This window comes from Dendrobates tinctorius, unplaced genomic scaffold (assembly GCF_039654945.1).
Source record: "Dendrobates tinctorius isolate UK_male_01 unplaced genomic scaffold, ASM3965494v1 ptg000208l, whole genome shotgun sequence".
Taxonomy (NCBI): Eukaryota; Metazoa; Chordata; class Amphibia; order Anura; family Dendrobatidae; genus Dendrobates; species Dendrobates tinctorius.
Window position 1 is genome coordinate 8,505,078 of NW_027361875.1, and position 26,807 is coordinate 8,531,884.

At 44.3% G+C, this 26,807-nt stretch overlaps 1 protein-coding gene across 5 annotated transcripts in view; it reads left to right on the top strand.

Annotated features, from left to right (window-relative positions):
• Window positions 1-26,807, top strand: part of SLC25A21 (solute carrier family 25 member 21) — a 584,350-nt gene that overhangs the window by 457,357 nt on the left and 100,186 nt on the right. The window lies entirely within an intron of this gene.

The window sequence follows — 26,807 nt, forward strand, 5'->3', positions numbered from 1 at the left end:
TTCACACATCAGTTTTTTGCCGTCAGGCGCGATCTGGCTATTTTTACGAAAACCGGATCCGGCGAAATGCAATGTTGGATCCAGTTTTTCCCCATTGACTTTCATTAGCGCCGGATCGCGCTGGATGGTCATGCGTTTCGTCCGGTTTTGGCCGGATCCGGCATTGTGTCGCAATCCGACGTCTGGAAAAAACGGCAACTGTAACGTTTTTTGTCTCTGGCAAAAAAGCCGGACCCGCCGGATCCTGCGCTTCCGGCTTTTTCACAGAATGAAAGTCTATGAGCGCCGCAATGTGCCGGATCCGGTGGCCGGATCCGTTTTTTTGGTCTGAGCATGCTCAGTAGCCCTGCCCACAGCAAACATATATAAAATCATGACAGTGGAACCCTCGGCCACAGCCAACATGCCACCCAAGAGAGGAGCCAGCCGCAGAAGAAGGCAGGAGACTACTGCACCACCAGCACCACAACCCCTAATGGAGCGAAGGGACCATGGTGACCATGCGGAGGGGAGTCTGTTATGATGAGTCACCGAAGGAGGAAAAAACAAAATACCAGCTAAGTCCAGAAAAAACAGAGAGGTTGGCAGCTATCGGATTGCAGACCCCTGGACCTATCCACAACAACTAGCAGTAGCCGTGGGGGGTTCCTACGGTGCCCTAGACCCCTCGATCACAGCCGGAGAACTAGATAGCCTAAAGACAGAAAGGGGAAAAACTAAACTGCCCCAGAGCAGACCCCAAAGCAATAGGCAGCCCCAACATATAATGACGGTGAAGCAAGATGAAAACACTAACACAGATAGAAAGATAGGTTGAGCAAATGATGGGGCCCAAGCTAACTACATAGGACAGGATAGGAAAGCTGCTGTCTGCCATCCGCAAAAACCCTATCAAAATGAGCCAACCGACTGATAGGAAAAACAGGCCCTGAAGTCGCTAGGCTTCAAAAGACTATATCAGCACTCAGGTATATTCGGAAGACAGAGCAAAAGATCAACAGATCAGAGACAAAAATGGAATTCAGCTCACCCCCGGCCGGGGATGGCAGAACTCCCAAAAGACAAGGCAAAACAAAAAACAAAACAGAAGAGTACAAAGCAGAGCAGAAAAACTTAGCTTTGAGATGCAGGAATCAGACTGGTCTCCAAGAATCCAGCAGGAAAATCACCAGCCAGGAAGAAGGGCGTCGGCAGCCTTATATCCAGTCCTCAATTCCAGCCACCCAGTCATCATCTAGCTGCCCAGGTGTCTGATAATCAGCCTCACTACCTTCCTTCACCCGAGGAGGGAGTTTATCAGACCTCAATAGTGAAGGGAAAAATGAACTCACAACAGGAGTCCACCAGCAGATGACAGATGGTAATTATCAAATCCCCCATTCCTCAAAACTAGGGCCATGGAATATCAATATATTCAGTGACCCTTTGTTTCTGTTTATTCACCAGCAGAAGACGCCCTATAGATGCAGCAGCATCGGCAGCACCAGCAGCAACAGCAGGAGTGGAGACTGGCCAGCAGGAGGACACCACATCTTCTTCTGGGAGCCCTCCCTCCAGCAGGAGGACACCACATCTTCTTCTGGGAGCCCTCCCTCACATCGTCAGCGTTTGACGGTAAGTTTTTATTTCCAAAATCCATCATCTCTGGAATATATGTCTATTCATTGGCTTTTATTTCAAAACAGGAATCACAAGCTGAAGAGGAGCTCCCAGAAGAAGAAGGAAGGGGTGGACAGACACCTGGAGTGGGCTCGCAATTGGTAAGTTTCCTGCATCAATCGCAGAAACACAACATCACACTACACACAACACATAGAAAACAATGTAGTGCAGATATCACACAGCAAACACATATGCCTACATCCAACCACATCATTTTTTTTGTTATATTTTATACTCTTCCCAATCTGGTGCTCGGCCAAGAGGTCCTCGCAGTGCCTCCCAAGGTCGTCGGCGACAGCGAGGCGGCGGTCACCAGCGTGTAAGTATAATATTTTTGCTTCGGTTTTTTTACACTTTTTATTTAATTTTTTTAAGTGTAGAGGCTAATTATGTTATTTTTGTCTTTTTCTTTAACAGCCTTCACAGCGTGCTCCCGACTCTGACGGTGAGGATGGAGGGATTGATGTGGACCATCTCATCGATCTTGTTAGAGAAAGGGAGCCGCTTTGGAATATGGCTGACTGCCGGCATGCTGATCTAATTGTGACCCGACGGCTCTGGGAGGAAATCTGTTCGCTCCTTGTGGACCGCTGGGAGAACCTTGATGCTCGGGCCCAGATTCAAGAGCGTAAGTATATACAGTTCCCGTTGCTTGATGTCAAGCAGTGTTTCCCGAACTCCAGTCCTCGTGGTACCCACGGGTCATGTTTTCAGGATTTCCTTTTGAGCAACACTATGGAAATCCTGAAAACATGACCCGTTGGGAACCACGAGGACTGGAGTTTGTGAAACACTGATGTTGTATACTAACCACTTTGTGCTTTCTCGTTTCAGGGGAGAGAATTGTGAAGCGGTGGCGGTCTGTGAGGGATCGTTTCAAGAAGGAGTTCAACAAAGAGATGTGGGCCCCGAGTGGATCTGGAGGACGCAGGAGCAAGTACAAGTACGCCCGAGTCCTGTAGTTCCTCCGGGCAGCATTGGTCACCAGAAGGTAAATATGAAACATCCTATGTAAAAAAAAAAATGTTTACATATCTAATTTTTTTTTCAGCCAGGGCCAATGGCATGTCAGTATATTAATTGTATTTTTTTCTCTTTGTTCCACAGCACGGTGACCAGCACTCGGGAACCTGCACGGTTGGACCCTTTTGCGGCGATCCCTGAGGAGACCGGCACCGAGGGACACTTCGAGCACACCGGCACATCTGCACCTTCCTAACCTTCCCTCACATTCGACCCATCTGTCCCATCCACCAGCGCAGGAGCATCGTGGCCGCCTACATTACATGAAGCTGCTGGTGGCGAGATCGCTTTCCCTTTACCCCACCCTTCTGCCCCTCTCACCTCTAGTACACCTGCGGGTACTGGGCGGCAGCGGCAGAGGGGTCAGGAAAAGAGCTATGCCCCAGAGTTCTTGCATCTGAATGCATCTTTCCAGAACTGTCTGAAAGTCTTGTCACAGCAAATCTCCGCAGGCTTTCAGCAGATCAACTCCGGCATTCTGGAGTTGAAGATACTTCTGCAAACAATGCATTCAGAAGCAAGATCTTCTCCAAACCACACCTTTTTCATGTCTGTTGTGGAGCGCATGGCAACACGATCTCCTACCCAGCAGATGTATGTAATGCATTCGTGCCACGGTGCTCTACAGCAGTTTACCTCCCAACCTCCACCACCCACCACAGTCGTTCCTCCACCTGCACCCCCTCCAGCCACTGTCCCTCCTCCCCCTCCTATTCCATACCAGCCACCTCCTCAGTACCAGCCACCTCCTCAGTACCAGCCACCTACCCAGTACCAGCAAACTCCCCAGTACCATCAACCTCCCCAGTACCAGCAACCTCCCCACTTCCAGCAACCTGCCCCGTACCAAACTCCTTCCCCGTACCAAACTCCTTCCCCCTACCACTTCTCAACCACATCATCTGCTACTCCAGTCCCTGCCCAACCCTCTACTCCACCACCCACCACCTGTTCTGCCACCCACATGTCCACCCATTCTCTTGCTTTTTCCACCCCTTCACCTCTAACTGTTCCTTCCCCACCATGATCCCAGTCCTCTCTCCACACTCCCAGTGTCGGTGTCCCGCAGCCCCTCCAGCAGTATTTCCACCCCACACTACACAGATTTATAAATGTGTGTATTAAAATAAAAATGAAATTTTTTTTTCGCAATTAACAGTTTATTAAAAAAAAAAATTTTTCAATAAAAGTTTAATTATTGGTTTACAATCGTCTGTCTTTTATTTCTGCGGCGAACTATGGTATAAAAAAAGGTTAAGCACAGGGTAGACAAAAGGTAAAAAGGTATACAAAACCAGGTACATAACTTTTACCTTTTGGCCACAGTTATGTTCCTGGTTGTGTTTTAGACAAAGTATTTCACCTTTTACCAAAAGTTGTGTATCTTGTTGGGGATTTCCTAACAATGTACACAACTTTTGTTAAAAGGTGAAAGACTTTGCCTAAAACACAACCAGGAACACAACTGTAGCCAAAAGGTAAAAATAGATAAACCACGACAAGATAGACGACAAGATAGCCAACTTTGTTTTGAAAAGGTATACTGTTGGTACAGAAGGTAAACAACTTTGGTTAAGGGCAGAAATTTAACAAACTCTGTCATCCTGCCAGTCTATTCTGCCTTGAGGTGACGTAAAGTATTCTGCAAAATTGTCCCTCATTCGTGACACCGTCACAGAACTTCTATTGGTAATGTTCTGGTAATCTTGCAAGGTGGTTTCTTCAGAGGTGTCCTCAATGGAAATGGGTTCCTTGCACATAACAAAATTGTGGAGTACCACGCAAGCTTTGATCACCTCGTCCACAGTTTCTGTCTTGAGGTTGATCGCAGTCAATAGGACACGCCATTTGGTTGTCATAATACCAAAGGAGCATTCCACCATTCTTCTTGCTCTTGTTAAGCGGTAATTAAAAATGCGTTTTGTTCTTGTCAATCCTCTGCTACAGTACGGTTTGAAAACTTGAGAGTCATTGGAGTGGCCATAGGCCCAATATCAACAGTAATAAATTTGTATTCCGCGTCAGCGATGGCCATGAGGACAATGGAAAAATATTTCTTGTAATTGAAATATTCCGATCCCGATCCTACTGGCTTTACAATGCGGATATGTTTCCCGTCCACAGCGCCCAAGCAGTTCGGAAAATGACATATCTGTAGAAACTTTTCAGCAATTTCAATCCACCTCTCTGTTGTGGGCTCTGGTAAAAACGCATCAACTAAGGAGTCCCACAGTGCACGGCATGTGTACTTCACAATTCCAGATATGGTGGAAATCCCAAGTCTGTACTGGAAATGCAGTGACGAAAGGGATTCTCCAGTTGCAAGAAATCTGTGGGGAATTACTAAACAATAAATTAGTTAAAAATCACAGCATTACATACCAAAACTCAGCTATAACACTTGGAGATACAAACTACCACCAACAAGATTGCAGTGAAAGTGTGCTCTGATGCAAGCATATCCAATAAATGTGGCTTACCTTAAAGTCACATCAGACGCTCTGCGGGTGAAACAGAGAAGCGGCAATAGGTGTCCGATTTTCTTATGAGGTGTGCAATGCGCTCCACCATGTAATCAAAATTCTCCATTTTCATCCGAACATATCCAAAAAGTTTCTCCGGGTTTCGTCTAAGGTCCATGCAGAGTGTAGAATAGACCCCACGCTTCATTCTCTTGGCTGTGATGGGGTGGATCCACAAACTGCGTCGCTTATGCATGATGCGCTGCTGTCTGGCTCTCTCCTTCACCAGAGCAATCACCCTCAAACGGTTCGCCTCCGCTGTAAAGTCCACCAAATTCTTCAAATTATTTCCAATCACAACATCTATCTTCGCCAGTCACTTGCTCTTCTCTCCAACATGCAGTTTCTCCTCTACAACCTGTCACAGATGGGCTGTAGGAACACGGTATATATAGATTTCAGCAGCCAATCCCGTTTCGAAGGCCCCAAGGGGCGTTTTTAAAAACCGAATCCGGCGTAATCCGGCGGAAAATGGATGGAAAAATGGATGAAACGGATGAGACAGATCCGTTTTTTTGTCTGATGACCAAGACGGATCCGGCAGAAAACCGGATCCGTCACATCCAGTTTTACATAACATTTGCCGGATCCGGCGCTCCGGCGCGATGCCGGATCGCGCCCGACAGCGAAAAACTGATGTGTGAAAGCAGCCTTAACAAAAGCATACAGTCTAGATCACATGAAGTCATTATTGCCCTCTACTCCTCTTTGGTCAGACCTCATCTGGAATACTGTGTCCTGTTCTGGGCACCACATTTTAAAAAAGACATCAACAAACTGGAGCAAGTTCAGAGAAGAGCGACCAGAATGGTGACCGGTCTGCAAACCATGTCCTATGAGGAACGGTTACAGGATTTGTGAATGTTTAGCTTGCAAAAGAGAAGACTGAGAAGAGACTTAGTAGCTGTCTACAAATATCTCAAGGGCTGTTACATTGTAGAAGGATCATCTTTATTCTCATTTGCACAAGGAAAGACTAGAAGCAATGGAATGAAACTGAATTTGAGGAGGCACAGATTAGATATTAGAAAAAACTTTTTGACAGGGTGATCAATGAGTGGAACAGGCTGCCACGAGAGGTTGTGAGTTTTTCTTTCCACGGAAGTCTTCACACATAGGTTGGACAGACATCTGTATGGGATGATTTAGTGAATCCTGTTTTGAGCAGGGGGTTGGACCAGATGACCCAGGAGGTCCCTTCCAACTCTACCATTCTACTAAAAGACAGTTTTTTGCATCGCCATATCTTGAGAACTATAATTTTTCCATATTTCTGCCTATAGTCATGTGAGGGCTTGTTTTTTGCGAGACGAGTTGTCATTTTTATTGGTACTATTTTCAGTCACATGACATTTTTTCATCTCTTTTTATTCCAATTTTTGCAAGGCAGAATGAACACGAACCAGCAATTCAGGAATGGTTTTTTTGGGTCTTTTTTATGCCATTCCACGCATGGTGAAATTGATAAGGCAGCTTTATTTTCTTGTGAGTATGAATACATTGATTCCACATTTAGATTTTTTTGTAATGTTTTCACGCTTTTACAGATTGAAAACTTTTTTTATAGAAAAAAATATTTTTGCATCGCTTTATTCTGAGAGTTATAACTTTTTTTACTTTTTCACTGATGGAGCTGTATGGTAGCTTTTTTTTGTGGGTCAATATGATGTTTTCAGCAATACTATTTTTATTTACATTCATTTTTTATTCCGTTTTATTCCACTTTTTGTTCAGCGGTATGATGAAAAAGCATAGTCTTTTGCCTGTTTAATTTTTTTGAAGGGGTTAACTAATATGACAGTTTTATAGGTCGGGTTAATGCGGACATGACAATACCAAATATGTGTACTTTTCTGTTTTCATAAAAATATTTAACTGTCAGTGTTCCACTTAAACAAATTACTTATATCATGCACTGTGGATGACTTAACTATCTTGCTTGAGCCTGGTGACCTGGATGACGTCATGGTGACATCGGCTCACCAAGGCAACTATCGGGGGCGCCAATCAGAGAGCAGAGGAAGCCCCCCCCTCTGCCTGCCTTCTAAATGCAGCAATCAATATTGATCATAGTATTTAGAGGGTTAAACTGCCGAGAGCAGTTCGTGCACCGCTCCTGGCAGTGAGTGCTGGGTATCAGCTGTCATGTCAGCTGAACACCCGGTGGCGATTTCGCACGCACCATTCCTTTGCGCGCAAAATCGCCTGGATGTTTCCATACATCCAAGGTCACTAAGAGCTTATTTTTTGTGTAGTTTTTATCATTACAATTTTGGGGGTCCATATGACTTTCTAATCTCTTTTTATTCCATTTTTTTAAGGAAGTTGAAGTGACTTACATCTTATTATTTTGTTTGTTTATACTGACGTTCATCATATGGGATAAGTATTCTAGTTTCTTATTATTTTGAAAAGTTATGCTTGCTCCAGTACCAAATATGTTGTTTTGCTTGTTTTTTCATCTTAGATTTTATTTACTTTCTGGGAAAAGGGAGTTGATATGTTCAAAAATGGCAGACTGCTACCTTGGGTCGATCTCCCAACTTCCTAGACAATGCCATTGGCAGCTTGCAGTCAGCTTAAGTTGTGGCCTAATGGACACCTTATCCCATTTCCAACCTCTGGTGTCATCTAAGAGATGCTACGATTAGTGCTAGCTCTGATCTCAGCAGCTAAACTAGGGTGCCAGGTGTATAACACAGTTGGAACCAGTGCTATATGGAACAAGCTCATCTGATGAGCCTGCTCTTTACATGCTGTGCTCACATCCACCGTACTTGTGTAAGGGGGTGAAGAGGAAGAAGAGCCCAAAGGAGGTTACCTTCCCTGCTCCTTATCCGCAACCACGTAGCCTGACAGCAGGGTTGCCAGAGGGAAGACTTTCTGCCCTGGACTGATTGGAGCATGTAACTGCAAGGGGCAGGGAGGAAGAGGAAGGGGCAGTGGACCAGAAGGTGTGCAGGCAGATGGCGAGAAAGCAGAGTACACCAGGCACATAGGAGAGCGCACCAGAGAGAAAGCAGGCTGTAGCACAGCGCTCCCAGAGAGAGAGAACTCCCCGTCAGAGCACTGATACTGAAATATGACACATAGTGAAAGCTGAATGTGAGTATGTCGACTCTCTAGCCTCCGTGACCAGAGGAGACTTCCCCTCTGACAGTGCAGAGATAGTGGCCCGTGAGCACAGTCCCGGTAACCGCAGTGGCAACCCGAGACCCCTGAGTGTGTCAAAGAGACTTCCCAGTGTGCGTAGCATCGTTCATGTGGAGAGACTGTTAGTGTTTCATATAGAGACTTAAAGCAGGGGAGACTCACGTTCGCAGCATCTCCCTGCTTCCTGCTTTAACCCCTGAGGTCCCAGCTTCATTCAGAGGAGAGACTACATAGACTACAAGCGCCGCTGTTGACGGTGCCAATGTGGGAGAAAGAGACCCTGCAATCAAGCTTTCCCTGGACTGATAAGTTACAAGAATTCCGGTTTAACTGTTTCAACTCTGCATAGTTGTTAAATACCTTTCACTAGCCTTATTACTGTTTACGCTTTCACCTTTTAACCCTTTTACTCTTGGTCTGTCTCTGATCCGTGGTGACATCATCAGTACCTGCAGCATTATTACACTTGTATGGTGGATATCAATGCCAACAAGTGAACCCTGGGCAGAGTGGGCTACTCAGGCACCTCTTGTCACATATACAGTGCATACAGTTTATGCATGTGTATGTACAGTCATGGCCGAAAGTGTTGACACCCTTGAAATTGTACCAGAAAATAACGTATTTCTCCCAGAAAATTTTTGTAATTACATGTTTTGTTTTAAACACATTCATTTCCTTTTTGTGTATTGAAACAATACAAAATAACAGAGAAAAAAAGGCAAATTGGATATAATTTCAAACAAAGGTGCCGCAATTTTATATAATTTGCAAAAAAAGAGTAAGTAACAAAACATGTTGTTAAAGCAAATGTTGTACTAACCAGGATTTATGGTTTGTTTGTAATAATGTTTTAATGTAGCCACTGGGCGCTGCCATCTTGATTTGCAGATCTGTGGAGGACTCATACAGTCTGCAAATATGGCCGTCCCTGGACATAGGAGACTGCGGTCGGCTCCCGACCCCACCATGCAGCCTCATTAGCAGAGAACTGGGCACGCCCTTGTGGGCTGCACCATTCACTGCTGTAGGTGTGGCTGGGCGCCATTTTACTGTAGCCCAGAGCTATCTGCTGAGCTCCACTTTCTGCACCGTGCTTCCTGCTCCACTGTCCTCCTGCTCTGTCTCCGCCTCCTCACTCACAGCCCCAGTGATCTCCGGTAATCTGACACCTTCCTTTTTATGACAGCTTTTATGGCTGTCTGAGGAGGACAGTGACATATACAGCCCATAGTCTAGTGTATAATTGGGGGGGGGGCCTGGAAGTTTCACCAGTGTGGGCATATCTGTAATACTGTCTCCTGTGATACTGCCTGCTGAGCCGTGTATCTAATCCTCTCCTGTGTAATACTGCCTGCTGAGCCATGTATCTAATCCTATCCTGTGTGATACTGTCTGCTGAACCGTGTATCTAATCCTCTCCTGTGTGATACTGTCTGCTGAGCCATGTGTCTAATCCTATCCTGTGTGATACTGACTGCTGAACCGTGTATCTAATCCTCTCCTGTGTGATACTGTCTGCTGAGCCATGTGTCTAATCCTATCCTGTGTGATACTGTCTGCTGAGCTGTGTATCTAATCCTATCCTGTGTGATACTGACTGCTGAACCGTGTATCTAATCCTCTCCTATATGATACTGTCTGCTGAGCCATGTATCTAATCCTCTCCTGTGTGATACTGACTGCTGAACTGTGTATCTAATCCTCTCCTGTGTGATACTGACTGCTGAGCCGTGTATCTAATCCTCTCCTGTGTGATACTGTCTGCTGAGCCGTGTATCTAATCCTCTCCTGTGTGATACTGTCTGCTGAGCCGTGTATCTATTCCTATCCTGTGTGATACAGTCTGCTGAGCCGTGTATCTAATCCTCTCCTGTGTGATACTGACTGCTGAACCGTGTATCTAATCCTCTCCTGTGTGATACTGACTGCTGAGCCGTGTATCTAATCCTCTCCTGTGTGATACTGACTGCTGAACCGTGTATCTAATCCTCTCCTGTGTGATACTGTCTGCTGAGCCGTGTATCTAATCCTATTCTGTGTGATACTGACTGCTGAGCTGTGTATCTAATCCTATTCTGTGTGATACTGACTGCTGAGCCGTGTATCTAATCCTATCCTGTGTGATACTGACTACTGAGCCGTGTATCTAATCCTCCTGTGTGATACTGACTGCTGAGCCGTGTATCTAATCCTATCCTGTGTGATACTGACTGCTGAGCCGTGTATCTAATCCTCCTGTGTGATACTGACTGCTGAGCCGTGTATCTCATCCTCTCCTGTGTGATACTGACTGCTGAGCTGTGTATCTAATCCTCTCATGTGTGATATTGTCTGCTGAGCCGTGTATCTATTCCTATCCTGTGTGATACTGTCTGCTGAGCCGTGTATCTAATCCTCTCCTGTGTGATACTGTCTGCTGAACCGTGTATCTAATTCTCTGCCGTGTGATACTGCTCTCCTGAAATACTCTGTGCTGCTGTCACCCTGCTGGTTTTATGTGTGATCTACATGGTGGTATTGTGTATGATCTATATGGCGGCATTGTGTGTGAAGTATATGGCGGTATTATTTGTGATCTGCTAAAAGGGGACCCATTCTAGGGTGGTTCTGGCTGAGCACCTGCACACGGGTCAGGGGGGTAATAGTCAGGTGCAGTCAGGGGAGGGCTGGTGAAGCAGCTGAAGAGAGGGGTCTCATTTTTATCGTTACTGTATGGCTCCATTCCCCCCCAGCCTGCTTCCCAGCGTCACCCCGGACTGCGCCTGTCGCCTCGCTTTCACACATCGCCAGGACAGGATCTGAGGAGGGGAATGGGGTCTCTGCATGCATAGTCTGGATTAGAACAGGCCATCAATCAGCAGAAATGTTTCCTGGATTTCTGTGCTGCTGTCTCCCTGCTCCTCCCCCATAGATCTCCCTCTGTGCCCCCCATAGACCAGCACACTGCTCTCCTGAAATACTCTGTGCTGCTGTCACCCTGCTCCTCCCCCATAATCTCCCTCTGTGCCCCCCATAGACCAGCGCACTGCTCTCCTGAAATACTGTGTGCTGCTGTCACTCTGCTCCCTCTACCATATATCTCTCTGTGTGCCCCCCATAGACCAGCACACTGCTCTCCTGAAATACTCTGTGCTGCTGTCACCCTGCTCCTCCCCCATATATCTCCCTCTGTGCCCCCCATAGACCAGCACACTGCTCTCCTGAAATACTCTGTGCTGCTGTCACCCAGCTCCTCCACCATATATCTCCCTCTGTGCCCCCCCTAGACCAGCACACTGCTCTCCTGAAATACTCTGTGCTGCTGTCACCCTGCTCCCAGAATCCTTGCTGCTTGCCATCCTCGGTGACCGAAGACCCCATTCATCTCAGATCCCGTCCTTGCGATGTGTGAAAGCGAGGTGACAGGGGCCTGATATATGGAGGAAGTAGCAGGGTGACAGCAGCACAGAGTATTTCAGGAGAGCAGTGTGCTGGTCTGTGGGGGGCACCCTGTTCGGTGCCAGGGATTGTACATAGAGCGCTGTGTTTTATACACATGGATGGACCGTCCAGGAAACATTTCTGCTGATTGATGGCCTGTTCTGATCCAGACTTTACATGCAAAGACAGTCAGTAACTTTGCAGGCCCCATCAAAATGGCTGCTCACTGTGTTCCTAAATGTCATCCTCTCTTTTCCCTTAGCAAGCACCCAGTAGGGGAGGAGAGGAGTGACACCACACCCATGTCAGCAGATTCCGCCCATACAGTGTCCATTTTAGGGCATGATCATATATCAAAATCAAACATCATGGACACTGTACACCCATAATTACTGCAGGACAGTAATGTGAGCTAGTTGTACACTAGGTTTTTGTGCCAAATTTCAGTATCTGCTCCCCCTAGTGTTAACAAGTGGAAATGCCAAACTTTTTAAAATTATTTTTCATATTTTACAAAATTAAAAACAAATGATAATATTTTTTAAGAAAATGTAAACATTAATTCTTTACATTTTTTCAATTGCTGAAAAATTTTTTTGGGGATGGCACCTTCCCTTTAATTTGTGGGTTCTTCTTGAAGTATATTTGGAGGTCATTGTCTTGCTTGAAAACCTAGGATGCAAACCCAGCTTTCTGAAACTGGTCACTACATTGTGACCCAAACTCCTTTGTTAATTTTCAGATTTCATGATGCCTAGCACGCAATCAAGGCATTTAGTACCAGAAGCCGGAAAATGGCCACAAAACATTTTAGAACCTCCACCATATTTGACTGTAGGTACTGTATTCTTTTCTTAGTAGGCCTCATTCTGTTTTTGGCAAACAGTTGAATGATGTGCTTTACAGAAAGCTTTATATTCATCTCATCTGTCCACAAGATGCTTTCCCAGAAGGATTTTGACTTATGCACGTACATTTTGGCTAACTGCAGTCTAGCTTTTTTATGTCTTTCTGTCAGCAGTGGAGGTATTCCTGAGTCTCCTGCCATAGCGTTACCTTTCATTCAAATATCAACGGATAGTTTGCACTGACTCTGGACTCTGAGCAATACAACTTTAGTTTCTTTGGGCCTTGATTTGGTGTTGCTTATCCACCATCCTGCATCTATCCTGCTTTACAACTTTTCATCAATTTTTATCTTCCATCCACGTCCAAGGAGATTAGCTACAGTGCCATGTGTTGTAAACTTCTTGGTTATGCTGTGCACCGTGCACAAAGGAACATCGCGATCTATAGAGATGTACTTGTAATCTTGAGAATGCTGCGATTTTTCAACACTTTAGGATCTCAAGTCGTTGGACAGTTACGTTCTCCTCTTTCTGTTCTCCATGCTTTGTGTGGAACACACAGACACACAATACAAAAATTGAGTTAACTTCTCCCCTTATTATTTAGTTTAGGTGTGATTTCCATATTATCCACACCTGTTACTTGCCATAGGTGAGTTAGAATGAGCATCACATAATCTTGGAAGGTGCGAAAAATTTTGTTGTGCCCATTTTTGGGTTTTAGTGTGAAATGATGTCCAATTTGCCTTTTTCCTCTCTCTTTTTTTGTGTTGTTCCAATACACACAAATTAAGTAAACATGTATATAATAAAATGTGTAATTGCAATAATTTTCTGGGACAAATACTTCATTTTCTGGAAAAATTCCAAGGGTGTCAAAACTTGCAGCCATGACTGTATATATTCTTCAATGTTGTTAAGAGCAATCTAGTAGATAATGCAGAGTTGGTATGGGATCTTAGCGCAGCTGTGTGGTAAGAGTTCATTTATTTCCTTGCTGTCCGACCCTGATGACAGATAAATGAGGGGGTTGGGGTATCTGAAAGGGAGAAAGGCCCTCTTCTCAGGTGTACTGTTTGTTCAGTAATGCTCTGATGCCCGTCTTTTCTCAGATCCCTTCTCTAATGGGCCTCTGCCATTTTACGGCTGCTGTTTGTATTAGTTCAGGTTACCGATGTTTTATTTTTGCAGCCCCGTACCTTGCGCATTCACCTACATTACATGAGGAGAAGAGTACGCTTTTAGGGAAAATAATGAAAATCATGCATTTGGTTGTCAGGCCAGAATAGAAGTGTGGTCAGGAAGGTGTGGCTGGCGTTTTTTTTTCACAGGTAGCACACAGGATGCTCCAATGTCAGGCGCTGTGATAAATGAGACAGAAAAAAGAGCTGGTTGTTTTTGTCAGTAACATTCTGCAGCCTAGTATCATTATAAAGGGTTTTTTTAGGCATAGTCTATGACTCCTAATCCAGCTTACTTTTTTCTCTTGGCTTTAATTTTCCGTTGTCTTGGGTCATGCTGCTTCTCTTCCAGGCTCCTCTTTTAGAGTAATGTTTTGTTTTCCAGGAAATGGTAAATCTTGGCTTGATACACATTGCCATGCTACTTTCTAACAGGCCACATCCATCCACCAGTTCCAGCCCTCATATGGCTGGGACTCGGAGGCAAGGCATTAACAAAAATTGAGGTAGTGCTGATTTCTAGGGACCTTCTGCATATCCTGGGAAACCGCCAACTCTTACAGAACTCTAGTGATTTTTCTTTTTTTCAAGGAGCCTCCTTGACAAAGTACATTGGAACTGAGTTGTGGTACCTGAAAATGGCCACTCGATATTGTACAGAGTTGTGGTTCTCCAACCCCAACATTGAGGGACCTGCTAATAATTGATTGGTAGGGATGTTGGGTGTGGGATCCCCAGAACTCTGTCCCAATTATAGTTTTCGTTGATTTATTAGCCATGGACAGCACCCTTAATTTCCAGGGTTTTCCCTATTTAGTTCAAGCTGAACTATGTTTTCACTGAAAAGCTGCAGTTTTTTCGAATCGGAGACATTGGTTGTAATGAGGAAGCTTGTCTGTATTTCACATCGTCGTGATTTGGGCAGCATTTTTCTCCTGACAGGTTCCTCTTAAAACATTCGCATGCCATGTAATAAACAATAATAAGAAGAAATAGAAATGTAATTCACTGATTCACAATTAAGGGTCTATTAAACCATATTAAAACATAACCTCTACTGGGTTTACTAGGTAAAGGTTATGTTTTAATAGACCCTTAATTTTGAATGAGTGAATTATTTATTAAGATGTTTTTGGGAACCCATCCAATATTTTTTTCAGTGAAGTAAAAATAGAAATGTCTTTCATCCAAGTACTCATTTTTTATTATTGTTCCTAACTAATTCCAATACATAAACAGGTATTAAAATGATGACGAGAATGGACGTTTTCCAGATTTTGAAGCTGACCCCTTATTTTACCCTAAAAGTTATTGTCAGTGGCCAAAAAAAAATCCTATACGTTCCTTGCATACCAGCTCTACTTCTCCGCGATGCTACTGTGTTTCCCACCTGTCTCAGGTCATCAACATCCTGATGCAATCAGCAACCAGAAGAAGCCAAAGTTTGTTATTTTATTACCCACACCTTGGGCCCATTGAGAATATTTGATACACTGCCGATATTGCAACTTTTCCCACCTACAAAGAATGGAGAGGCATGTCATTTTTTATCGTAGGTATACTTCAACTGCGATAGGCAGAATCTACAAATAACCAGAAAATCACATTGTATGATGTTTAAATAATTAACTTGCATTTTATTGCATAAAATAAGTAATTGATCACCGACCAACCAGCAAGAATTCTGGATCTCACAGACCTGTTAGTTTTTCTTTAAGAAACCCCCCTACTCTGCACTCATTATCTGCATTAATTTCAACGGTCTGAACTCGTTACCTGTATAAAAGACATCTGTTCACACAATCAATCACATTCCTTTTCAATGATCTTTTTATTGATTAATCAAACGATGATAACACCACATAGAAATAACCAATTTAAGGTAACATGGATTGTAATGGTGTAAAACATTTAGCAAATGCAAAATATTTTCATTTATGAAAGAGTAGAGCTAACAGTAGAGATGAGAGGGGAAGAGAGCCATAAAGAAAATGGGGGAAAGAGGGGGTGGGGAATTAGAGGAGAGATAGAGAGAGAGGGTAAGTGTTCCGAAACATCACAGACCGAGTTTCGAGTTAATCAAATATTCATACTTGTAGAAGCTTGAGGGTAGATCTCTACTTAATCCAGGAGCGCCAGTTATCTTCAAAAGATAACTGTGAATGGTTCACCGAGGCAACAATCTCAGCCATACGATATAGTTGGTAAATTTTTGTCAGCAGATGATAAGTGGGTATCTGGGTTGTACCCCAGTAAGTCGGGATTAGGAGTTTGGCCGCAGCTATAATATTGTGGATTAAGGTGGGAGTCTTCTTTTGTTTGAAGTATATAGGGAGATTCAGCAGAGCCGTCTCGAGTGTCAGCGACACTGGGGACTCTGCGATATCTCTGATGAATTTCTCTGTTCCTGCCCAAACGGGTCGGAGGACAGGGCAAGTCCATCATATGTGAAGGTAGTCACCCCCCTCTTCCTCGCAACGCTAACACCTAGCCCGAGCTTTCGACCGCCAGGTACAAGTCTGTGCCAGTGTAATGTACCATCGTGTAACTATTTTAAAAGCGTTTTCTTGGGTTTTCACGCAGCTCATTGGGCCGTGCAAATGCGTATAGATATGGTCTATTTGTGATTGTGTGAATTTGTATCCTAGGTCTTTTTCCCAGAGGGCAATGTATGCTCTATTCAGGGATAGGTCTTTAGATATGAGTGTCTGGTAACTTGTAGAGAGGACCTTGGTTGGTCTTGATACTCTGGAGCAGAGAACTTCATATGGTGTAAGCTTGCGTGGATTATCTGGGCAATATTGTATACGTTTCAATAGCTTTCTCAAAGAAATATAGTAGAGAAAAGTAAAGCTCGAGGGGGCCAAGAGATCACTCAATTCAGTCAACGGAAGGAGTGCCCCATCCACCATTATCTGATCAATGGAGATTTGTCTCAATTTCTGGGCTAGGTCACCTCCCTCCCTTAATGCGTCCAGAGATGGAGACAAGCCGTCGGATAGTTTCAATAGTAGGGACGAAGGGGGTACCAGGAGGGTGTGGAAGCTCGACCAAACCCCGAGCAAAGCCAGAGAGAGGGGGTTGTTGGGGGGGAAGGGATTCCATCCCCTAGTATATGTCAACAGTAGAGACCTAAGGGGTATAGGAGATAGTGTTTTCTATGTTGACCCAATGTTTGCCACTAGAATTCCTAATCAGGTCCACTGATCGAGAAAGCACCGCTGCATAGTAATAGCTTTTGATGTCGGGGGCTCCCATTCCCCCTTTATGTTTTGGCAAATGATAGTGTGTGCAAGTTAATGCGGGTCTTGCGCCCCTCCAGGTGTATTTGAAAAATAAAGAGTTCACTCTAGCAAGGAAATAGTTTGGTACATGGATGGGTAGAGTTGAGAATAGGTATGTGAATTTGGGAAGGATTAAGCTTTTTAGGAGATTCTTCCTTCCCGTCCATGACAGAAAAGGGTCTCCCCACGATTTAATAATGGACTGCACCCTATCCAGTAAGGGATAATAGTTAAGCTGGAAAAGTTCTTTATCAGAACTAGCTAATTTTATACCTAGGTAAGTAATAGATCTACTAGGCCAATCAATCACATTCCAATCTCTCCACCATGGCCTAAGCCAAAGAGCTGTCTAACGACACCAGGGACAAAATTGTAGACCTGCACAAGGCTGGGATGGACTACAGGACAATGGACAAAGCAGCCTGATGAGAAGGCAAAAAGAAACACAAAATTGATTTATTTATTTTACTCATTTATATAGCGCCATTAATTCCATAGCGCTTTACAGACATTATTTGCACTGTCCCCGATGGGGCTCACAATCTAAATTCCCTTTGAGTATGTCTATGAAATGTGGGCATAAACCGGAGTACCCAGAGGAAACCCACGTGAACACGGGGAGAACATGCAAACTCTTGACGAACAATCTTCCTCGGTCTGGGGCTCCACACAACATCTCAACTCGTGAGGTAAGGATGATTCTGAGAAAGGTTAGGAATCAGCCCGGAAACTACTCAGGAGAACCTGGTCAATAACCTGAACATTTCCAAAGAAAAAGATCCTGTATGTCCATAGAGAAGAAAGCGGATAGGAACATACCATCCTGTGCAACAAAATCCTTTATTGTGGCATCATCATACCAACAGCAGGCAGATAAAACAATGGAGCAAATACAGACAACGATCGTTTCGCGCTTACATGTAAGAGCAAAGTAAGCGTAAAACGATTGTCGTCTGTATTTGCTCCATTGTTTTATCTGCCTGCTGTTGGTATGATGATTACCATTAGTAACACACTACACCGTCATGGATTAAAATCTTGCAGGGCATACAAGGTCCCCTGTCCATGCATATGTCCAGACCCGTTTGAAGTTCACCAATTACATTCTGGATGATCTAGTCCAGATGAGGCAAGGGAGCAGGTCATGTGGTCACAAGAGACCAAAATAAAATGTTTTGGCATCAACTCCACTAGCCTTGTTTGGAGGAGGAAGACGGATGAGTACAACCCCAACAACACCGTCCCAACTGTGAAGCATGGTGGGGGAAACATCATACTTTGGGAATGCTTTTCTGCAAAGGGGACAGATGACTGCACCATATTGAAGAGAGGATGGATGGGGTCTTGTATCGCAAGATTTTGGCCAACAACCTCCTTCCCTCAGGAAAAGAATTGAAGATCGGTCGTGGCTAGGTCTTCCATCATGACAATGAATTGAAACACACAGCCAGGGCAACTAAAGGGTGTCTTCGTAAGAAGTCTTTCAAGGTTTTGGAGTGGCCTAGCCAGTCTCCAGGCCTGAACCCAATAGAAAATTTTTGGAGGGTGCTGAAACCCAATGTTGCCCAGCAACAGCCCCGAAACCTCAAAGATCTGGAGAAGATCTGTAGGGAGGAGTGGACCAATATCCCTATTGCAGTGTGTGCAAACTTGGTCAAGAGTTACAGGAGACGTCTGACCTCTGTAATTGCAAGGAGAGGTTTCTGTATCAAATATTAATTTCTGTTTTTCTATTGTATAAAATGCTTATTTATTCGGACCCCATGACAGCACCACGAGAGAGGAGATTCGCCCTTCAGGAACTGGAAACCTACAGATACAAAAAGGGCGGCACCTCTCCCATGCATCAGTTGATTTCTTGTTACTGATGGGACGGGATCCTACAGACGTCTTTGGAGCACTAGATCCCAGACCAGACTGGTCGGCCCAGGTAGCGGGGAGGTCTCCTACCTCGACCGGTGTGGACTCCTGGAAGCGCCACGGTGGTCCTCGGAGTTCACGACAGTGTGCGTGCAGCAGGGAGGGGAGGTCCGGAGGATCGACCATCTCCAGGAGTAGCCACGCACCGAAGTAAGTATATCTCAATTGTAGTCTCCGCGGTGTGGGCACCATGCGTGTGGGGTCCGACGGTATATGTGTGGATGGGGGCCTCTTTTCCGGCGTCCCTGGGCAGTCTCCTGGTGCGTGCTGTGTCGTCAGGCACCAGGTGACTTCGGTGGCAGAGCCGATGAGCGTTTCCGGGTTACCGGGGCCAGCTCCCTTCTGCGCATGTGCGGGCCACCGGCAAGAAACCAGCGGTGGAGGCCTGTTCACCTGTGGGGGCAGGGTAGCCTATCTCACTATCTTCCTGTAGTCCGGCCGTCAAGTGGGCTCAGTTCCACACTAGGATCCTGCAGAAGGAGGTTCTACTTAATGATAGGATCCTAGGGGGGTTCCTGCAAGGAAAATTAACATTAAGTCCTTTAGCAATAAAGTCCCTAAAATGGTGGCTTAACAGAGATAACTTGGCCTCGGGAGTTCCCTGGGTAAATCGCATATCCCATATAATAAGCACGGACGCCAGTGGGGGGCCATATGGGGGATATTGTAGTCCAGGGTCGATGGGATCATCGAGTCGAGAATTCTTCAAACCTAAAGGAATTATCGGCGGTAGAACGATCAGTCAAAAAACTCCTTGTGTGCCTATAGGGTCACCATGTCAGAATTCTATCGGACAACCAAGTGGCAGTGGCCTACATCAACCATCAAGGGGGAACCCGATCCGAGGCCCTGATGGAAGTAGCGGAACGCCTTTTCCAGGTGACGGTAAGGCATTTTCTATCATTGACAGCGCTACATTTAAGAGGGAAAGACAATACCAAAGCGGACTTTCTAAGCCTCAACGCACTAAGGCAGGGAGAATGGACTCAAAATCAAGACATTTTCAACTTGATTGTCCACACGTGGGGTCAACAGGAAGTAGATCTTTTTGCCACCAGGAAAAACAGAAAGGTAAAGCAGTTCTGGTCTCTGAACCCAGGGGAAAAAACCTCTTATCGTGGATGCCTTCCTGAAAAAGTGGGACTTCAACCTGGCCTACGCGTTCCCTCCATTATCCCTGTTGCCTCTGGTGGTGAGGAAGATCAGAGATGACAGGGCAAGAATTATATTGATTGCTTCCTTCTGGCCCAGACAGGCTTGGTTCTCATGGCTAAGTACTATGTCAGTCTGCGATCCCTGGGTACTGCCAAATCTTCCAGATCTCCTATTCCAGTGCGCGCTGCTCGGGAACTGCCATCAGGTTATCACGCCTACGTGTTTGAGTCCCCAGATCCCGCACCGCAGTGTGTTATGAAGTATTCACACTGCGGGGCTGGGGCCTCCGCAACACGCAGGCACGATAGCCTAATGTCAGTTCCCAGGCAGCGCGCACAGCTCATGCCTGAGAGCTGTTGGCACAGCGCAGGTGCCCGGCAACATGTAACGGCAACAACAGCACAGGAGATAGGCGGTGTAGGGACGCAACAGGGGGTTGATGGACAGCTGGGAGGCGGCTTAAACAGAGGGACACTCCATAGCTCTGTGATGGAATACAGATATGAGGACCTATTTATAAAAGTCTATATTTTGGCGTTAATGGGGGTCAGAAACAGAAGAGCCACCTTGACAGAATGCAGCCTTAGTGCTGCTGAAGGTGGCTCTTTTAGTTAAAAATGCCCTGGGGGGGTGACAGGTTCCCTTTAACTTCAATATAGCGCTTCTTCCCTTCTGAGCTTTGCACTGTGCCTCAGAAGTAGTTTTAGACCACATATGGGATATTGGCATGCTCAGGAGAAATTGCACAACACATTTTGGGGTCAATTTTCTCTTATCTTTGTGAAAGTGAAAAAAAATTGGGGCTAAAACAACATTTTTGTTGTAAAAATATATATTTTTCATTTTCGTATATCAACGTTGTAAAATTATGTGAAGCAACTGTGGGTTCAAGGTGCTCAACACATATCTAGATAAATTCCTTGAGAGGTATAGTTTTCAAAATGGGTTCAATTGTGGGGGGTTTCCACTGTATAGTCAGATCAGGGGCTCTCTAATTGCAACATGACACACACAGACCATTCCATCAAAGTCTGCGTTCAAAAAGTCACTCCTTCCTTTCTGATTCCTGCTGTATGCCCAAACAGTAGTTTTATCCAACATATGTGGTATCTTGCATGATCTGGATAAATTGCACAACACATTTTAGTGTCCATTTTCTCCCGTTTTTTATTTTCACAGCTTTATTTTATAAACTTCTGTGGAACAACTGGGGATCAAGGTGCTCACCACACATCTAGAAAAGTTCCCTGAGGGGACTAGATTCTAAAATATTGTTACTTGTGGGGGTTTTCACCATTTAGGCACATCAAAGACTCTCCAAACGCGACCTGGCGTCCTGTAATTACTCCAGCAAATTTTGCATTCAAAAAGTCAAATGTTGCCCCTTCTCTTCCAAGCCCCGCTGTGCGCCCAAACAGTAATTTCTTCCACATATTAGGCATCGGCGTACTCAGGAGAAATTGCACAACAAATTGTATGGTGCAATTTTTCCTTTTACCTTTGTGAACATTCAAAATTTGGGGCTAAAAACTATTTTTGTAGAAAAATGTGATTTATTTTCAAGGCTCTACGTTATAAACTTCTATGTAGTACCTAGGGGTTCATGGTGCTCACCACACATCAAGTTAAGTTCCCTGAGGGGAACGGACTTGTGGGCAGTTTCCACTATTCAGGCATATCGGGGGCTAATTATTCCAGCAAATTTTACATTCAAAAATTGAAATCGCGCTCCTTCCCTTCCGAGCCTGACCATGCGCCCAAACACTGGTTTTCCCCCACATATGGGCAACGACGTGCTCAGAAGACATTGCATAAGAAATTTTGGGATCCATTTTCTCCTGTTACCCTTGCAAAAATAAAAAAATGGGTCTAAAGTAACATTTTTTGTGAAAAAAGTTACATGTTAATTTTTTCCTTCCACATTCTATTTATTTCTGTGACGCACCCAAAGGGTTAATAAACCTCTTGAATGTGGTTTTGAACACCTTGAAGGGTGCAGTTTTTAGAATGGTGTCAATTTTGGGTATTTTGTATCATTTAGGCCCCTCAAAGTCACTTCAAATGTGATGTGGTCCATAAAACAAAAAAATTTTCTTGGAAAAATTAGAAATTGCAAGCCTTATAACTCCCTAACAAAAAACAATGTTTAAAAAATTGTGCTGATGTAAAGTAGACATGTGGGAAATGTTATTTGTTACGGTAATTATTTTGAGTGACATAACTCTCTCATTTAAGGGCATAAAAATTAAAATTTTGAAAAGTGCCAAATTTCTTTTTTTTCACAAATACAGTGTGTTGCGAAAGTATTCGGCTCCCTGGAATTTTTCAACCTTTTCCCACATAGCATGATTCAAACATGAAGATACCAAATGTAAATTTTTGGTGAAGAATCAATAACAAGTGGAACACAATTGTAAAGTTGAACGAAATTTATTGGTTACTTTAAATTTTTGTGGAAATGCAAAAACTGAAAAGTGGGGCATGCAATATTATTCGGCCCCTTTACTTTCAGTGCAGCAAACTCACTCCAGAAGTTCATTGTGGATCTCTGAATGATCCAATGTTGTCCTAAATGACTAATGATGATAAATATAATCCACCTGTGTGTAATCAAGTCTTCGTATAAATGCACCTGCTCTGTGATAGTCTCAGGGTTCTATTTAAAGCACAGAGAGCATCATAAAGACCAAGGAACACAACAGGCAGGTCCGTGATACTGTTGTGGAGAAGTTTAAAGCCGGATTTGGATACAAAATGATTTCCAAAACTTTAAACATCCCAAGGAGCACTGTTCAAGTGATCATATTGAAATGGAAGGAGTATCATACCACTGCAAATCTACCAAGACCCAGTCGTCCCTCTAAACTTTCATCTCAAACAAGGAGAAGACCGATCAGAGATGCAGCCAAGAGGCCCATGATCACTCTGGATGAACTGCAGAGATCTACAGCTGAGGTGGGACAGTCTGTGCATAAGGCAACAATCAGTCGTACACTGCACAAATCTGGCCTTTATGGAAGAGTGGCAAGAAGAAAGTCATTTCTCAAAGATATCCATAAAAAGTGTAATTTAAAGTTTGCAACAAGCCACCTGGGAGACACACCAAACATGTGGAAGAAGGTGCTACTCACATGAAACCAACTTTTTTGGCAACAATGCCAAACGATAGGTTTGGCATAAAGGCAACACAGCTCACCACCCTGAACGCACCATCCCCACTGTCAAACATGGTGGTGGCAGCATCATGGTTTGGGCCTGCTTTTCATCAGCAGGGACAGGGAAAATGGTTAAAATTGATGGGAAGATGGATAGAGCCAAATACAGGACCATTCTTGAAGAAAACCTGTTGGCGTCTGCAAAAGACCTGAGACTGGGATGGAGATTTGTCTTCCAACAAGACAATGATCCCAAACATAAAGCAAAATCTACAATGGAATGGTTCACAAATAAATGTATCCAGGTGTTAGAATGGCCGAGTCAAAGTCCAGACCTGAATCCAATCGAGAATCTGTGGAAAGAGCTGAAAACTGCTGTTCACAAACGATCTCCGTCAAACCTCACTGAGGTCGAGCTGTTTGCCAAGGAAGAATGGGCAAGAATTTCAGTCTCTCGATGTACAAAACTGATAAAGACATACACCAAGCGACTTGCAGCTGTAATCGCAGCAAAAGATGGCGCAACAAAGTATATTAAGTTAAAGGGGCCGAATAATATTTCACGCCCCACTTTTCAGTTTTTGAATTTCCACAAAAATTCTAAATAACAAATAAATTTCGTTCAACTTCACAATTGTGTCCCACTTGTTGTTTGTTGATTCTTCACTAAAAATTTACATTTGGTATCTTTATGTTTGAAGCATGAAATGTGGGAAAAGGTTGAAAAGTTCCAGATAGCCGAATACTTTCGCAAGACATTGTAAACTCAAGTCATATTGAAAATATTTTACCACTATCATCAAGTACAATATGTCACGAGAAAACAGACTTGGAAACCTCTATTTATGTAACTAAGTAATTCTACATGATAACCACAGATCATGTTTTCAGAATTTCATTAGTATTGCACATGTATCAAGGCATCAGAAATTTTCTCACCTGTGCAATACTATGGAAATCTTGATAACGTGGGGGGGCCATGAGGACTGGAGTTTGTGAAACACTGATTTAGATGGCAAAGCTATGTGTGGCGCTGCAAATTTTTTTGGGGCTAGCCATGCCCCTTTTTATAGGCCATATCCTTTTGCAAACCACACCCATTCATACTCCTTCCTCACCCAAATAAAATTAACGATAACTTAAATAAAAGGCACATTAAATAGTCATCTGCAGTCCAATGTAACGATACAGAGAAGACAGCAATAGCTCTTATTACACCACATATAATACAGTGATTATTCTAAGTACAGGTAATGTAGATGCTACTTGCAGTCCTATGAAACACTAATATTATAGTTGTACAGTGACCATATAGTATTTGTTATTAGTTTTACTCCGGTGCCATATGTATAGAATGTACAGATACATCCAATGACTGATTGGACTTGTTAATTTATCTTCATTTGGTCCAGACCACCATTCCCACTTCTTCTATCCATGTCTCATCCATGCAGTATACAACGCTAAGAAATCTCTAGCTCATTTCTTTTTCAGCACCTCTACTCAAAAAATATAGTGCTGTACCCATCGAAAGTACCCTTACAATAAAAACACCCGCCTGATGCCTTCCATAGTGAAAGTGCAAGGTTTGTGCCTCTGTAGGGGGGTGAAGCACTGAAGGAGCCGAGGGGGAGTTGCCTTCCCAGCTCCGTGCCCAGAACCATTGAGCAGGGCGTTAGGTTCCCCGGGGGCACTTTAGGAGACTGCACTGAAGCCAGGAACAGGAAGAGGGGAGGACTGGAAGCGGGAAAACAGGCGGTGGGCAGAGAGGACGTGAAGCCTGGTAGTGTACTGTCAGGAAGGTTGCTGACTCCCCTCCTTGATAAGGCGTCGCACCACAGAGAGACTGTGTACCGCGACCAGATGCTCCCTCGCAGAGAGACCGGGTTAACTGCTGAGATGCTCCCCTGTGACCGAGGGGCATTTAGTAATGGGACAGTGACCTGTACAGAGAGACGGTGTTACGTACAGGGTCACGGTAGTTGGTGTGTTAAGGCAGAGCCCCTGACCTTGGTGGGAGAACACCGCAGCCAAAGCATAGAGAAGGACTTGGAGCAAAGGGGTATATTGTCAGCCTCAGACCCCTCATATGCCAGCTGGACTAAATTAAGGACCCCCGGAGACAGAGGACAGCAAGCACCGCTGGTGCCTCGGTGCCAACGTTGGACAAGAGTGATCCCTGCAATCAAGACCCCTGAGGACTGATAAGTTTGTCTTATAGGAAAATAACTTTAATACTGTTTGCATACCGTATATGCCTCTCTGTTGTTGATATAACCTGTTCCTATCATATTCACTTCTATACTGTCTGTTTTACCAGTATTATACCCTGTAAATAAACCTCCCCTTTTACTGTTGGTCCGCCTTCTCTGTGGTGACATATACCTCTCCTGCACGTTATTACACCTCCATATAGTGAGGAGACGGCTCCTCCTGACGTCCTCCAGCTATCCACTTCTCTGGCAGGTAGAAGGTTTAAGCAACCTGTGTCCTGCCAAAGTGATTGATATATTTTTTGTCCGACAGTGTTGTTAACGCCTCCGAGAGTGTAGGAGGTTTTCTCTATTTCCATGAGTCTCCTAGATGTTCCAACCAGACTTCTCAGAAATGAATATATCTAGTAATTACTAAATTATTATACATGGCTAGGTAACTGATTCAGGTGCAATGTGCGCATTGTTAAATGTTTTTCTTTTGTCTAAGCTTTTGTGTTTGCTTTATAATATAAATATTATTAAAATTTATGAAGTGCAATCAATCATTTGTGTCTTTCCTCTTTTTTCTTTTAATCATCTAATGGCAAGGTCATTTTAAAGGGAATCTGTCACCCCCTGGGACATATATAACCTATTAATATGAGCATACAGGTGATGGAAATGTTAATCTAGTCCGACTTGTATGCCTCATATTATCTGTTTTTTTGTTAAGAAATCATATTTTATTTCTTTATGCTAATGATTTCTTCTAGGCTCCGGGGCGCACGGTGCCTCGAAGAAATCCCTTCCTCCTCTCTTGATTATAATACTACCCCTCTCCCATGCACGTCACAATGCCCTGTGATGTGCAGTTGTAGCTCCATAATCCAGCGCCTGCGCCCTTTTGCTCCCTTCTATGGGCCGTATATTCAGGGACCTTCTTTGCAGGTGTCGGTGAGTCACTGTGAACTCCGGCGTGCGCAACGATATAGTGCTCTCCCCTCTTCTTTCCTGCATAGTTATCGCTAGGAACCATGTGTGAACCATGGTGATGACTATGCAGGGAGCAATTGGGGAGAGTACCTTATTATCACACACGCCGGAGGTCACTGGAGCGGAAGTCACCTGCGCAGAATACACTTCCCAAACAAGGGAGGAAAAGGTACGGATTGTGGAGGCAGTGCACGGCGCAAGTGCAGGAATAGTCTTGAAGTGGGTGTTTTTTTTTTTTCAAAGAATGTGATGTGGGGTATAGCTGAAAATCTGTCATGGGAATTTTTAAAGTA